The sequence below is a fragment of the Oratosquilla oratoria genome, chromosome 30 (genome assembly GCF_046742065.1).
Source record: "Oratosquilla oratoria isolate Oo_2021 chromosome 30, ASM4674206v1, whole genome shotgun sequence".
Lineage (NCBI taxonomy): Eukaryota > Metazoa > Arthropoda > Malacostraca > Stomatopoda > Squillidae > Oratosquilla > Oratosquilla oratoria.
This window is the reverse complement of record NC_134806.1, coordinates 3007568-3023759: the sequence shown is the minus strand read 5'-3', so window position 1 is coordinate 3023759 and position 16192 is coordinate 3007568. Positions and strand designations below refer to the sequence as shown.

At 40.6% G+C, this 16192-nt stretch overlaps 1 protein-coding gene across 3 annotated transcripts in view; it reads left to right on the top strand.

Annotated features, from left to right (window-relative positions):
• Positions 1-16192, top strand: part of LOC143040977 (monocarboxylate transporter 14-like) — an 86992-nt gene that overhangs the window by 41618 nt on the left and 29182 nt on the right. The window contains exon 2 of one of the 3 annotated variants that reach the window (XM_076212435.1): positions 8266-8341. The exons of 1 other annotated variant lie outside the window; for it this stretch is intronic. The gene's annotated coding sequence lies outside the window, so the exon portion shown is untranslated. Of the gene's footprint in view, positions 1-8265; positions 8367-16192 lie in introns of all 3 variants that reach the window. One more of the 3 variants, XM_076212434.1, reaches the window with a different exon arrangement.

The window sequence follows — 16192 nt, the reverse complement described above, 5'->3', positions numbered from 1 at the left end:
TTGTAAGGGAGACCGGTCAATAGTTGGTTGGATTTTCTTTGTCTCCTTTGTATATTGGTACAATATTTGTATTTTTCCAATCTTGAGGTATTTTTCCTTCTGTGGGTGAGAAATCAAACATCTTGTATATTTTGTCCGTTAGTTCATCCATACATTCTTTCAATATCCAATTTGCAATTCTATCTGGCCCGTGTGACTTTCTGACGTCAAGGTTTTTTATTTGTTCCCTATTTCTTTCTGTGTCACAGTTATTTCTTTCATTGCGGGGATCTTTCTGTCCTTCCTCCCAATTTTGTGAGTTTTCAATTGTGAATAGAGATTTAAAATGCTTGATCATAATTTCAACCATTTCTACATCATCTATATATTCTTTATTTCCCTTCGCACAGTTTCACTGTTTCGTGTTTGTCTTTTAGTTTGTCATTTACCTATCTGCAGAATAGTTTAGGTTGGTCCTTGCAATTTTCTATTATGTCTTTTCCATATTTTCTTTTTTCTTCCCTGCGTATTTTTACATATTCGTTTCTTAGTTTGATGTATGTTTGTGTGTGTGTATGTGTGTGTGTATGTGTGTGTGTGTGTGTGTGTGTGTGTGTGTGTGTGTGTGTGTGTGTGTGTGTGTGTGTGTGTGTTTGTGTGATTCACCATTGTCTTGGGTCACGTGGTGGACTCGTGATCGACAGCTTTTTCCCTCCCGGAAGAGAGCTCAGAGCTCGTATGACCGATCTATGGGTAATGATGTGACCTTACACGCACAAACACACCGAACTCACGAGAGTTGGAGTAACGACTCGAAGCGCAGCGATACTGAAATTATTTCAGTCCTGGGCGGGATTCAAATTCGGACCGCTGTAGTAGCGGTTGCGAACGCTACCACTGCGTCGGTACATATTTATTTATTTTTGTCTATCAATTCTTATTTATTCATGTATTTACTTGTTTACTAATCTATTTATTTATTTACATAGTCATTATCTATTCATCTATTTGTCTATTTACCTAGTTATCTAATGGGTTATTTCTTTCTCTATTTATCCACCCATTTTCATTTTGTTGTTGTATGATTTGTCTCGACAAAGAAGACATTTATAAAGGGGTGTGTGATAACTCCTTAACACATCAAGACTTGTTGTTTCTAGTGACTGTATCAACAGGAAGTTTGACTGCATTTGTCATAATCAGAAACAATGCACAGATGACGATAAGGATGATGATGGAGTTGGAATAATGTGTAGCTACTCGGCTATTCATGTGGAGTTGCGCGCATGTGGAGTTGCGCGCATGTGGAGTTGCGCGCATGTGGAGTTTCGCGCATGTGGAGTTGCACACGGATTTGTACAAGTCTTGCTGTGCAGTAGACAAATATTGAAATATATTCACTTTATCACTTAAGCCTGTTACCTTCAGACTTTTATTCGCAAAAAAAAAAAATAATAATAATTATCAGTTTTAACCTTCTACTGTCCCTCCCTTCTTCCTCATTAAAATGTTTCTTTGACTACCTCTTCACCACTTAGGTGCGATACCATCCCCCCAAGGTCTTAGGGGTATTGAAGACTGTACATCTTAGCTTGCATTGCATCACAGAAAGTACATTTAGCTAAAGTATATGACACGATCTTTGCCAGTGAAGAGATGCTTCGAGAATAACGTTATCTTGTGTACTTTCTAAAAGCTTATATATCACAGTATATGGACTTAGCTAAAGTATATGATTTTATCCTCGTGTGTGAGAACAAATATCGTAATGTTTTTCAGGCCTCTCTGAAACTGAGAAGGGAGTGTTTAGTTAACATATGACCACTTACATACATAGATGTATACATATATCTCTACTGTACAATAGTAGTAATGACTCAGTTGGAAAAGCAGCAGGTTGCTAAGTATATTGCCACCGGTTCGAATCCTGCCTGACCCAACTGAGTCTCCAGACGCTGGTCGATTGACCCGCATATTGTTCACGTAACTAACACTGCGTGACTCCGGTCCATATAGGCTAGTCAAGCTACTACCATTTATCTTATCAGCGTCATTATCTAGCAATTGGCCTTGTGATTTTACACGATTAAGAGAGATACGAAATATCTTGTTTCTTTTTCTTCTTAGTTTAATTGGAATAAGAATAAATTGCTTTGTGTATATTAGTGCTGGGCAAATACCGCTAATTTCAATATCGAAATTATTGGTGAACAACAATACAGTTAACGAAATTACCGACAGTTTACCGGTAAAAGACTCGTGAGGTAGTAGTGACGTCACAAGTTCGAGTCGAGTTCGAAAAATCAATGTTTTTGTCCTTTAATAAGCTATATCTCTGGTTCTATTTTACATATTGTTTTTATTGTTATGTCATTGTAAAGGGAAAAGGTCATACTTTAATTGGTGCTACTATAGTATGCTATCTAGTATCTACCGCGCGAGTGAGTGAATGGAGGGTGTCTGAGGGTGGGTGTGGTGTATACATTTTCGTTCGTGTCTGCATGCATGGGTTCATGTTTGGAGGTGGTAGTGGTAGGCAGCTACCGGTAAAGTTACAGGTTTTATCCAACAACCTTAACGATAGCTTACCGGCAAACATTCTGCTACCGTTAAAGCTTCGTTAACCGATAACTCGATAAGCTATACCATAACATTCAGAGAGCGGTAAGCACGTCTCGGCTTGGTGGTACTGAGTGACGGTAGTGACGGGCCCAGTGCCCCGCTAATTTTACCGGTTAAACTTTTACCATTAAGCAAGTATGTGCAGCTAAGGTCTCGGTAAAAAAAAAAAAGACCATTAAAACCGTTTTTTTCGGCACTCTTTTTAATTTCTCAATAGAATTAATGTTATTTCTGTGATCAGCATACGAAACTGTATTAATTGTGAAAGTTTCATAAAAAAAAATTCCGCGTGTCGCCAAACGAAGACCCATATAATATATGGGTCTTCGTTTGGCGACACGCGGAATTTTTTTTATGAAACTTTCACAATTAATACAGTTTCGTATGCTGATCACAGAAATAACATTAATTCTATTGAGAAATTAAAAAGAGTGCCGAAAAAAACGGTTTTAATGATAAAAACTTACCGAGACCTTAGCGGCACATACTTGCTTAATGATAAAAGTTTAACCGGTAAAATTAGCGGGGCACTGGGCCCGTCACTACCGTCACTCAGTACCACCAAGCCGAGACGTGCTTACCGCTCTCTGAGTGTTATGGTATAGCTTATCGAGTTATCGGTTAACGAAGCTTTACCGGTTAACGAAGCTTTACCGGTAGCGGAATTTTTGTCGGTGAGCTATCATTAAGTTTGTTGCCGATAAAACCGGTAATTTCACCGGTAGCTGCCCACCACTAGTGTATATCTTTATCATTTTTCAATGGGAATTGTCTCACCGCTTTATATGTTTGTGTATATTTGTATGTGTCAAGGTATATGCTACACTGTTATTGGACCACGTGCTGGACTAGTGATTAAGAGCTACTAACCTCTCAGATGAGAGGTCAGAACTCGTATATGGCCCGATCTTTGGGTAATGCTGTGACTTTACACACACGCACACACCATCATATTGCTCAAGGAGAACAGTAAATGACTGCAGTGTTAGTGAAATATTTTCTCGCCGCGAGCACAGCACGAACTCTGTTCTACAGCGTTGGAACTTGAGACGTTAAAGAATACTACGAGAGAGGTGCTGAACTTTTGAATCCGATTGTACAGCCATGCAATACTGTTCCTCTGCAAAACTCGCGCGCGCGCACGCACACACACACAAACACACACACACACACACACACACACACACACACACACACACACACACACACACACACACACAATTTATTAGAAGTAGTTCAAGAAGATGAACCAGAAATAGGGAAACAAATGGAAGAAATATATAGGCTGGGGAAATACAATACAGATAAGACCAGACCAATTAAGGTTAAATTCAGGTCACAAACTACAGCAGAGAATATCTTAGCAAAAACAGGGAAACGAGCAGACAGTGAGCAATATAAACAGGTATGGATAAAAAGAGAAATGAATAAACAGGAAAGAGAGGAGAAGAAAACAAAAAGAGTAGAAGCTAAGGGGAAAAAACGAGAAAAGAACAGAGTCAGAAAAAGAGATAATCTATTGAAAAGTAGTGAATATGAAAGTGAGGAAATGGTTCATAGCAGAGGAAAACAAAAGGGACACGGAAAACACAATGGAAGTAGCAGAAAATTAAAAGTGTCTTACACAAATATAGATGGATTAATAACAGGCTTGAACGAACTGAATCATTATCTGAAGGAAAAAGAACCGGACATAATGGGAATTGTAGAGACAAATTTGAAAGGTCCACTACCACCCAACAGTGTAGGACATGGTGTATATAATTATTGGATTAGAAACAGAGAGGTAAAACAAGAGGGTGCAGTTATATTCTTGACTAAGAAGGATATAAATGTGAGGAATGTCACATATGGAAAGAATAGAGATGATTATGATGGAAGTGGAGGACAGGGATAGGAAGAGCAGGAAGTTTGTAGATAAATTATGTGCATCCTAAAACGGCCTCGTGGTAAGAGAGAGGACACAAAAGTATGTTAGAAGACACAAGGATAACATTAAATAAGATAATGGAAGATGGAAGAAGAATAGTTATAATGGGTGACTGTAATTGTCAAGAAATCTGCTGGGAAGAGATGACAGTGAAGGTTGTAGACGACCTATGGAGAAATGTACTGCTTGATATGATTATAGAACATACAATGACGCAATGGATACAAGAGAATACTAGGTATAGTAATTAGGAAGAACCATCGAGACTGGGCCTAATAATCATATCGGAACCCAAAATAGTGGACAAGATTGAATATAAGACGCCAATAAGTAAAAGTGACCTCATATTGGTTGAACTGGAACTAAATGAGGAAAAATACTTGGAAAAAATGAACAATATAGAAAGGGAAGATGGATGGATGGAAAAACAAATTTTGATAAAATAAGAGTTCTTTCAAAAAGCAGACTGGGAAAAATACACAAGGAAGAAACAGCAGTAGAAGAGAAATGGAATATTTTGACAAAAATTTATAAAGGAGTGGAAAAGTATGTTCCAAGACAAAAACAAGAAAAAGGATATGTAAAGTGTTGGTACAACAAAAGATGTAGGGAGTTAAAAGACAAAAGGGACAAAGCTTGGATAAAATGGAAAAAAGACAAAAGACCTGAAAAAAGGAAAATATATACTAGTTATAGAAATGAATATGTACAGGTGGGCAGAGCAGAAAAGAGAAAGTATGAAAAAGATGTCATAGAAAAATGTAAAGATCAACCAAAACTATTTTACAGATTTGTAAACAACAAACTGAAAAACAAACATGAATTAGAAAAAACTACGACAAGGAGGAGTTGAATACACAGAAGAAATAGAAATGGCAGAAATGAACAAGCATTTTAAATCGGTGTTTACGAGGGAGAACATACAACCCAGAGATATCGAGTGGGAGGAGAAAGTCCCCCCTATGAAAAAGATAGAAGTGATAAGGAATGAAATAATGAATCACTTGAGTAATCTCGATGTCAGAAAATCTCATGGACCAGATGAAATGGCAAACTGGATTTTGAGAGAATGCAGGAGTGAACTAACAGACAAAATACTTAGTCTAATAAACAGTTCATTGAAAGAAGGAAAAGTCCCAGAAGATTGGAAAAGAGTAAATGTAGTACCAATATATAAAGGGGGAATCAAGGAAGACCCCACTAACTATAGACCGGTCTCTTACAAGTACGATAGCTAAAATTTGTGAAAGAATCATCAAAACTAGATGGGTAAGGCATCTGGATAAAACAGCGTACTAAATCCAAGGCAATTTGGATTTAGATAAGGACGATCATGCGTCACAAACTTAATGTGTTTCTATTCAAGGCCAACAGATGTAATACAAAAAGATATGAATGGGATGATTGTGCATTTCTAGACCTTAAAAAATCTTTTGATAAGGTGCCACATAATAAATTGCTAAAGAGGAATACAGGGCAAACTGCTGAAGTGGATGGAAGACTTTTTGCATGAAAGAAAAATGAAAGTGGTGATAAGAGACAAACACTCTAATTGGGATGAAGTGATAAGTGGTGTTCCACAAGGAACTGTTCTGGCCCCGATAATGTTTGCTATATATATTGATGATATGGATAAAGGAATTGAAAGTTATATGAGCTTCTTTGCGGACGATGCAAAATTGTTGAAAAAAGTGAACACCGTAGAAGATAGCGAGTCGCTACAGAGTGATCTCAATAGAATATGGGAATGGAGTAGGAAGTGGGAGATGGAATTCAATATTAAGAAGTGTAGTATAAAGGAATTTGGAAAAATCAAAAAAAGAATAGTGAGATCATATAAATTGGGAGAAGAAGAAATTAAAAATAAACAATGAGAAGGACCTGGGAGTCATTATCATGAATAATATGTCCCCTGAGAAACATATAAACAAGATTTTTTGAGAAACTTATAGTTTGATAAGAATCAAAGTGGCATTTACATACCTGGACGAAGAAATGGTGAAGAAAATACTAGTCACTCTGATAAGACCAAGATTGGAGTACGCAACAACAACAAAAAAGTATAATAAAACTTGAAAGAATACAAAGAGCAATTACGAAATTGGCACCAACACTCTCAAAACTATCATAAGAAGAGAGACTAGCAAAACTTGAGCTACAGACATTAGAGCAAAGAAGAGAGAGGAGACTTGATAACTATTTATAGAATCATGAAAGGGATAGAAACTATTGATAGAGAAGATCTAATAAAATGGGATAGTAGAGATACAAGAGGACACGGAAAGAAAATCAAGAAAGACAGTTATAGAAGAGACCTAAAAAAGAACAGCTTTCCCCACAGGGCAATAGATGTTTGGAACAAGTTAGATGAGAAAGTGGTGTGTGCAAAAACAATACACGAATTTAAAAACAGACTAGATAAAACGAGATATGAAGACAGGATACCACGAGCATAGCTCCCCTTCCCGTAAAATACAACTAGGTAAATACATGGTATGCCACCTTTGAAAGATCGAAGAGAAAGAGGTAATATTACATAATTCAAGTAGCTTAAAGTGATTTGATGGACGAGATCTCTTGAGAACTAAATGTAGTCGTGAGAATGATAAAATATTACATGTCTAAAAATGTAAAAAGAAAATACAGTTTTCCATATAGATACATAAATACTTGGAATAACTTATGTGATGTAGCATAAGCTGGAACAATTCATGAATTTATATGTAGCTAAGATAGTTGTAAATTAAGGATTTAGACCAAGTTTGAACTATACAATAACCTGATGATAGGTATGAACAACTGGAGACGTGATAAGCGTTGTTTCTACAATTATGTAAATTATTATATGGTCTCAAAATATCAGGAAATATATTTGATTTGGAAGTGGGTAGAAACAACTTCGCCACCCGTGTAGTTAATGAATGGAATAAACTTTCTGCAGAGGCAGTGAAATGTAGTTCAGTTCGAAGCTTTAAGATTCGTTTAGATAAACACCTATGCAAGATGCTGTAATGCCTGCCATTTATTTTATACTTGTTTATTTGTTTGTTATTATTTGTCTGTTTATTATTATTTGCTTGATTATTATTTATTATTTATCTGTCCATTTATTATTATTTACTATTTACCTGTTTGTTTATTAATCAACTTTACCTATTTATTTTATTTATTATTATTTATATTACTATCATTTTTATTTATTTATTTATTCATTCATCATTATCATAATTTTTTCGCATCCGACCTAGTTATGGACCAAAAGGTCTCCTGTCGGCATGCTCCTCCTGTGCGAGGCAAGGACGGTACCCCTTACAAAGGACTTTGTAGCGTGAAATTGAATGAACCATGCCCTTGGTTCAACTTCACCGGTGACAGTGTTCGAACCACCATCCCCTCGACTTTCGCCGCAAGTAACGACGTCAAAGTAGTCACTATTGTGAAGATTGTGGTAGGTAGGATGTGGGTACAAATGACAGAGCGGTGGGTAGGATGAGTGTGAGTTTAGGGTAGTGTGTAGGATATGTGTAGGATACGAGTGAGGATGAGGATACTGGGTATAGGGTTCATGCAAGGATAAGAGGGTGAGGCAAGGTGAGGATTAGGGTGGGTAGGGCGTAAGGTGTATGGGCGAAGGGTGTAGGGTGGAGGGGTAGTAAGGATGATATGGGTAGTTGTTACCTAAGGTGTGGGTCAGGCAACTAATTGTCTGTTTCCTCTCTCCTCTGATGAAACAGCACATCAGTCGCGCTGCCCATTCCTTGTACCTTACAACTACTAAGGTCAGCTACTATACAAAGGACAGCTTCTAAGGTCGGTTATTGAGCCGATTACTAAGGTCAGTAACTAAGGTCGGTTACCGAAGCCGGTTACTAAGGCCGGTTACTGAGGCCAATTACTATAGTTAATCATTACGGTCAATCACTAAGGTCAGTTACTAAGGTCAATCACTAAGGCCGGTTACTAAGGTCAATCACTAAGGTCGGTTACACAGATCGGTTACTAAAGTTGGTTACTAAGGTCAATCACTAACTTTGTTTGCTAAAGTAAATTACTGAGGTCAGTCTCTAAGGTCGGTCCCTAAGGTCACTCACTAACGTCGGTTACTAAGGTCAATCACAAATTCAGTTACTAAGGTCAATCACCATGGTCGGTTACAAAGGTCAATCACTGTGGTCGTTTACTAAGGTCAGTCACTAAGATCGGTTACCAAAGGCAATCACTAAGGTCGGTTACTAAGGTCAGTCACTAAAGGTAGGTTACTAAGGTCAATCACTAAAGGTCTTTTGCTAAGGTCAATCACTAAAGGTCTTTTACTAAGGTCAATCACTAAAGGTCTTTTACTAAGGTCAATCACCAAAGGTCTTTTACTAAGGTCAATCACTATGGTCGGTTACTAAGGCGTTGGCGCGTAGATCGTTGGCTGTTGGTGCAGTGGCGTGCAGAGCGTGATGCGATGATGGAGAAGAGGGAGAGGGTCGTCCATCTCGTGCGATGGTGGAAAAGGATGGTTTTCCATCTTCTTTCAGAATTAACTCCCATTTACAACTTCAATGATTACGTCAAGGTCAAAGTAGCAGATTCCAATCGTCTAACGAGATACCTGTTTGGAACTTCTACACCTCACGGCCTTCGCTACAATAGAATCAGTGACTAATCAGGCGCCTCTCGTCGCGTCGCTCAGTCCTGCGCGACCAACCTTTCAAATATTCTGTATGCGAATATGTTTTGGCAACCCTGTAAATATGTAAAGTCTAATGTGTCTGGCAACCCTACGAGCTTTGAACGGAGCTTACCTTGTATTTGAAACCAGAAAGCTGTGTGGCACACTAAAGACAACAACAATTCCAGACTTTATTTTACCACTTAAATGTAGAAGTTAAACATATACTCTACAGACAGAGAGAGGCTGAGAGAGAAGAGAGAGAGAGAGAGAAAGAGGGTGAAAGAGCGAGAGAGAGAGAAGAGAGTTTGAGAGAGAAAGAAGAGAGAGAGAAAGAAAGAGAGAGAAGAGGGAGAGACTGAGAGAGAGGCTGAGAAACAGAGACCGAGAAAGAGATGGAGACAGAGAGAGAGACACACACAGAGACAGAGAGACAGGGACAGATAGAGAGACACACAGAGAGAGACAGAGGCAGAGGTTAAGAGAGGGAGAGAGAGGCTGTGAGAGGGAGAGAGAGGCTGAGAGAGGGAGAGAAAGACTGAGAGAGATTGATAGAGGCTGAGAGACTGACCGAGAGAGAGACAGAGAAAGAGAGACAGAGAAAGAGAGAAACAGAGAAAGAGACAAACGGAGAAAGGGAGAGAGACAGAGAAAGAAAGAGACAAAGAAAGAAAGAGACAGAGAAAGAGACAGAAAGAGAGAGACCGAGAAAGAGAAACAGAGACAGAGAAAGAGAGACAGAGACAGAGAAAGGGAGAGACAGAGAAAGGGAGAGACAGAGAGAGGGAGAGAGACAGAGAAAGGGAGAGAGACAGAGAAAGAGAGAGAGACAGAGAGAGAGAGAGAGACAGAAAGAGAGAGACAGAGAGAGAGAGAGAGAGCTCGATGTAATTCCTACACTCATGTAACACTTCCCACCCCGCTTCCATCTACAAATTCTCTCCAGTCATTTTATGAAACTTACATTCAGCCCTTTCGCCTCAAGAACCAGTTTTAGCCAGCCCCACGTTCGCTTGTTATTGCGTTCAAGATTCGAGAAGTTATAAAAAAGACTTGTGTTCTCGCATATAAACATGTCTGTTCATAAGGGTGAATATTCATTTTCTCTTTGTCTTTATCTGTGTGTGTGTGTGTGTGTGTGTGTGTGTGTGTGTGTGTGTGTGTGTGTGTGTGTGTGTGTGTGTGTGTGTGTGTGTGTGTGTGTGTGTGTGTGTGTGTGTGTGTGTGTGTGTGTGTGTGTGTGTGTGTGTGTGTGTGTGTGTGTGTGTGAGTGAGTGAGTGTGTGATTCACGTATTGGACTCGTGTAGACAGCTATTTCCCTCCCGGAAGAGTGCTCAGAGATTATGTATAACCGATCTATGGGTAATGCTGTGACCTTACACGCACGCACACACACACACACACCGAACACCCCTCCCCCGAGAGCTAGAGTAACGACCCGCACCTCAGCGATACTGAAATTATATCAGCCCTGGGCGGGATTCGAAGCCGGACCTTCGAGGTGGCAGCCTTGAACTCTACCACTGCGCCACGAGTCGACTACAACATATGAATCTGTTTTCCCTACCGAAGCGGAGACTCAGAGGTGACTTGATACAGATCTTTAAGATTCTAAAGGGAATTGACAACATCAAAAGTGACAACATTTTCACACTGTATGAGAATCCGACAAGAAATAATGGTCTCAAACTGTCAGAAAAAAATATTTAATTTGGAAGTGAGTAGAAACAACTTAGCCAAGCGTGTAGTTAATGAATGGAACAAACTTCATGCAGAGGCAATGCAATGTAGTTCAGTTCGAAGCTTTAAGATTCGTTTAGAATTTAGATAAACACCTAAGCAAGATGCTGTAATGCCTACCATTTATTTTATACTTGTTTATTTGTTTGTTATTATTTGTCTGTTTATTATTATTTGCTTGATTAGTATCTATTAGTTATCTGTCAATTTATTATTATTTACTATTTACCTGTTTGTTTGTTTATTTCACCGTACCTGGGTAAAAGTAAGGTGATGAGATGTACAAGGGGTGAAAGTGGCAGTAGACTGGAAGTGAGCATTAAGGGAGAGCGACTGTAGGAAGTGGATAGTTTTAGATACTTGGGTGCAAGTGTAGCAGGAAAAGGTGGAGTGAAGGTGGAGGTAGAATGTAGATTGAGAGAAGCGAGTAAATGCCTTGGTGGTTTAAAGAGTGTAATGAGGAATAGACATTTAGGAATGGATGCGAAGAGGAGACTGTATGAAGGAGTGATTGTGCCAACAGCACTGTATGGGGCAGAAACGTGGAACATAAGAGAAGAAGAGAGAAGGAGTTTGAATGTGTTTGAGATGAGGTGTCTGAGAAGTATGGTGGGGGTTACTAGGCTAGATAGAGTGAGAAATGAGGAGGTGAGGAGGAGAACAGGGGTGAAAAAGGATTTGGGAGATAGGGTTGATGAAAGACTATTAGGATGGTTTGGACACATGGAAAGAATGAGTGAAGAAAGACTAGTAAAAGAGGTATGGAAGGCAGATGTGGAGGGAGTGAACATGAGGGGACGTCCTAGGATGAGGTGGATGGATGGGGTGAAGGGGGCTTTGGGGAAGAGGGGAATGTCTGTTGAGGAAGGAAGGGAGAGGACGGAAGACAGAGGTGAGTGGAGAATGGTTGCATATGGATGATGTTGTTACTGCATGAGGAGGAATGGGCGGGGGGGGTGAGGGGTGGGGTAGTATGTGTGAGTAAATTTTGACGCAGCCCGAAGGGATTTCTCCCCGTCCTCGCCTTATATGCAAAGGGGGACGGAGAGAGGGGGGGTCGCCGATTAAATGAAGCGGCCTTGCTGTGGATGTACTGTGTCTTGCAACACTGCTTCTGACCCAGGGCGGTGGGCAGGGTGCAGGGATGACCCGTCATCCAGGAGGTGCTCAGATGAGAGGAAGGGTGGGAGGGGTGTGGAGTGTATTTAGGGATGAAATGGGTGGGAGTGTTTTTATGCCTTTCCCTTTTTGGCTACCTCCCTTGGAAGGGGGAAAAAGCCTTGGTATATGTATGTATTATTTCTATTATTATTTTTATTTAATTTTATTTATTTTTATTTTATTTATTTATCATTATCATATTTTTTCCGCATCCGACCTAGTTATGGACCAAAAGGTCTCCTGTCGGCATGTTCTTCTTTTGTAATCCCGTGTGTGTGTGTGTGTGTGTGTGTGTGTGTGTGTGTGTGTGTGTGTGTGTGTGTGTGTGTGTGTGTGTGTGTGTGTGTGTGTGTGTGTGTGTGTGTGTGTGTGGTCATACTAAAAGGGTGTTGGAGCAATGTTGTTTGAAAGAAGTTGGAAAATGTCGTTTTCCACATCGAAGTGTAGACGTAAAACACAAAAGCACAAACACACACACGTACACACAACGACAAAGATGGTCCCAACACTTTAAAACCTGACATATGAACAAAGACTGGCCGAATTGGAATTGCCAACTCTGGAACAAAGAAGAGAACGAGGGGACCTACTAACCGTCTACAGAATTATGAAAGGAAAAGAATGCCTTGATAGAGAGGACTTATTAAAGTGGGACAGAGGAAAAACAAGAGGACATTCAATGGAACTCAAAAAGGATAACTACAGAAGAGACCTGAAAAAGAACAGCTTCCCACACAGAGTGATAGATATATGGAACAAATTGGATGAAGAAATAGTGTGTGCAAACACAATACAAGACTTTAAGAACACACTTGATCTTGCGAGATACAAAAACGGGTTACCACGAGCATAGCTCCCTTTCCCGTATAAAACAACTAGGTAAATACACACACAAGCACACACACAGAATGTGGCACCAGCATGCAATGAGGACAGTAATAATTAGAATGAAAAAAATAAACAAATGAATAAATAAATAGATAGGTAGACAAAAAATAAATTGTAACAAGGCAGTCATATATAGTCTTTTTTTCTAATATCTGGTAAATAGTACAGAAGAATACTCGAAAATTTGATGTCTTCAATATATTGTGTCATTTCACAATACCATCCCTACACTGTCAATGATATTGTACAATGCGGAATATTGTGCAATAATATTGATAATGTAGCCCCCGCCTAATGAGGGCTGGAAGGATCTTATGTTATTTTATTCGATTTTATTTCATATAGTTTCATTTGATCTTGTTTTATTTTATCTTATTTCAAATTATTATTTCTATCTTGATAATATTTTTTTATTTCCTTGTTTATTTGAATATTCACTTAATTATTCATATATTTATCTATTACTTATTTGTTTATTATTATTCCTATTTATTGATTTATATTTTTATTTGTGCATTTATTTGGAGATGCCTGAGATCGTGGGTAATAAGTTATTTTTTTAATCTGCAAGAGATAAGGAATAGATAAAGGATGAGAGAGATTTGTCGAGTTTGTTATCTTGTTGGTGATGCACAGCGACTCAAAGTTTAAGATATCTGTAAGATATCTTTATCTACAGTATATCGCGCCGACATAGATAAAGGAGAGATATTAAAAGCTATCCGCATTCTTCTTTCTATAGAATTAGTGTCCAACTTTAATATAATCATTTGTGACTGATCCGAATGGACGTCACTTATGTCGCCAACTGCAATGTAGGGATTATGCATTTGATAACTTATACGTGATAATCTGAGTTGTGTAAAACCAATTTAATAAACAAGCAGCGGGCTGCACCTAACCCCACTATGTGGGGGTTCGGTCCTTCAAGCGAGCTCGCTTCGCTTGCATGCGCCTTCGGCGTCTAGCCCTACGGGCTGCTTGCATTTCGTGTCGAAATGATAAGATCTGAAATCCTCATTAGCGCTAAACCAACCCACTTTTGGATATAAACGGTCTGTATCCAGCCCAGTAGAGCGACACAAATCGCTTCTCTTCTTTAGGTTCTATATCTCCAACGTAATCTGTAAGATCCTCAAGACACAGCTGTTGACCTGGATTGTTCTTAAATTCCTCCTCTAGGAGCTTAATTTTTCTAAAGAACTACAAAATACTCTTCTTGATTTCTGACCCCTCATTAGCTTTCTTCTTGTCGAAGGGGGGCAAAAAGAACATGTACTTCTCAGGGAATTCACTTCTGCGAATGTTAGCCAACTCCTGTTTAAACTCTTATTCTTCCTCACATCACTTAGTAAATGTTTCCTTTTGTTATCCAACTCTAAAAATAGCGTTGTTTGCGTTTGTCTTGCGTGGTACCGGCCATGGTGTTAGACAACCTTGCAGAGACACGCCGGGACGAATCACACAACCTGGCCGGAGGGGGCGTGTCCCCTTGAGGGATTTCAGGTTTCCGGTCCGATTACAGGAATTCTTTTATTAGTACCAGGGGCTTCCAAGGGGTTCCATAGGGGCTCCCCAGGAGTTTTCAGAGTGCACCCCAGGGGTTCCGCAAGTGCTCCCCTTGAAGTTCCAGGGGGTTCTTAATAGGCTCCTCAGGAGTTCCCAGAGGGTTCCACAGGGAATCCCCACAGGGTTTCTCAGAGGTTCCCTCGTGACTATCCAAGGGCTCCCAAAGGGCTCCTCGGATGTTTCCAGAGACTTCCACGGGGGTTTGCCGACGTATCGTTCTCAACCAATCAGTCGTTTCCGTTGCCGTGACGTCACCGCTCTTGGCCAATCAGTCGTCTCCGTTTCCGTGACGTCTATCTCTTAGCCAATCAGGGGCCTGCGTTTATCCTTAGAAGACGTTACCATATTACTGGGCCAACTATACCCGGCGATACCCTCTTTTCGACGAAACCGCCGTTCCGACCATTTCGACATTTAGGAAATTTTATGGATCCATAGTGGAGACTACCGGCCTCGAAGTGGAGACCGCGGGCCTCGAAGTGGAGACCGCGGGCCTCGAAGTGGAGACCGCGGGCCTCGAAGTGGAAAACGCGGACCTCGAAGTGGAAAACGCAGACCTCGAAGTGGAGACCGCGGACCTCGAAGTGGAGATCGCGGACCTCGAAGTGGAGACCGCGGACCTCGAAGTGGAGATCGCGGACCTCGAAGTGGAGACCGCAGACCTCGAAGTGGATAGTGGACGCGCAAGTGGAGAGCCACTTTTTTGTGGTTTGCGGGGCTTGTACCCGCTTAGACCTGAACCTTGCAGGTGGTCCGGAACCGTTCGAACGCAGGATAGACGGTGAGTCGACGGTATGCCACCATTGCAATGACAATATCCGGAGGAAGCTGAGCTCATCTCAGGTCAGAGGTGAGCTGTTGTGGGGCATGACTCAGAGTGGATGCCCTTCCTAACCTCTGCGCCGTGGCCAGGATTCGAACAAACGCCCGAAATCCTCACGCGGTTACCAGACACGCGTGTTACCACTAAGCCTTGGTCGGGCTCGCTGTGCAATCTGTTCACAGACATCCTTCCTCTCCTCGGTGCCCTTTTGGTCCTCAGCCCTCCTGGCACGGTGACGTCACATCCTCTTTTTCCCTCCGAGTGGCACTCGGCCACTTAGTGACAATGGCGGTGGTCGATGTCCTTCTTCCTTTGTTCCTCCTTGCGTTGTTCGCTTAATGTTTGTCTTACAATCTCGCCTCTCGAACTCCCAATGCTTCTCCTTGCTCTTCCTACTCCGCCACCCCCACCCCCCCTCCTCTTCCTCCTTGTGCTGTTGACCTCCTGTTTCGTCTCTTCGTTGTTCGTCTTATGATCTTTTTCTCTCGAACTCCTACTCCTTCTCCTCCCCCACCTCCTCCTCTTCCTTCTCCTCCTCCTCTCCCCTTTCCTTCGTAACCTACTCATTTTCTCTCTCCTTTGTTTCATCTCCCCTTTCTCTATCTCCTCCTCTTTCCTTTTCTCTCCTGTTTCTCCTCATCTTTCCGCTTCTGGAGAAAATAGAAGTAATAATGAGAACCAAGGACATGCCGCGAACGATTAGAAACGACTAGCATTGGTAGAGCGAATATTTTTTCCTTTATTTCTATTTACTTATTTGTTTATTTATTCTTTGTCTATTTTCATCTATTAATTTTTCTATTCATCTACTTGTTCTTT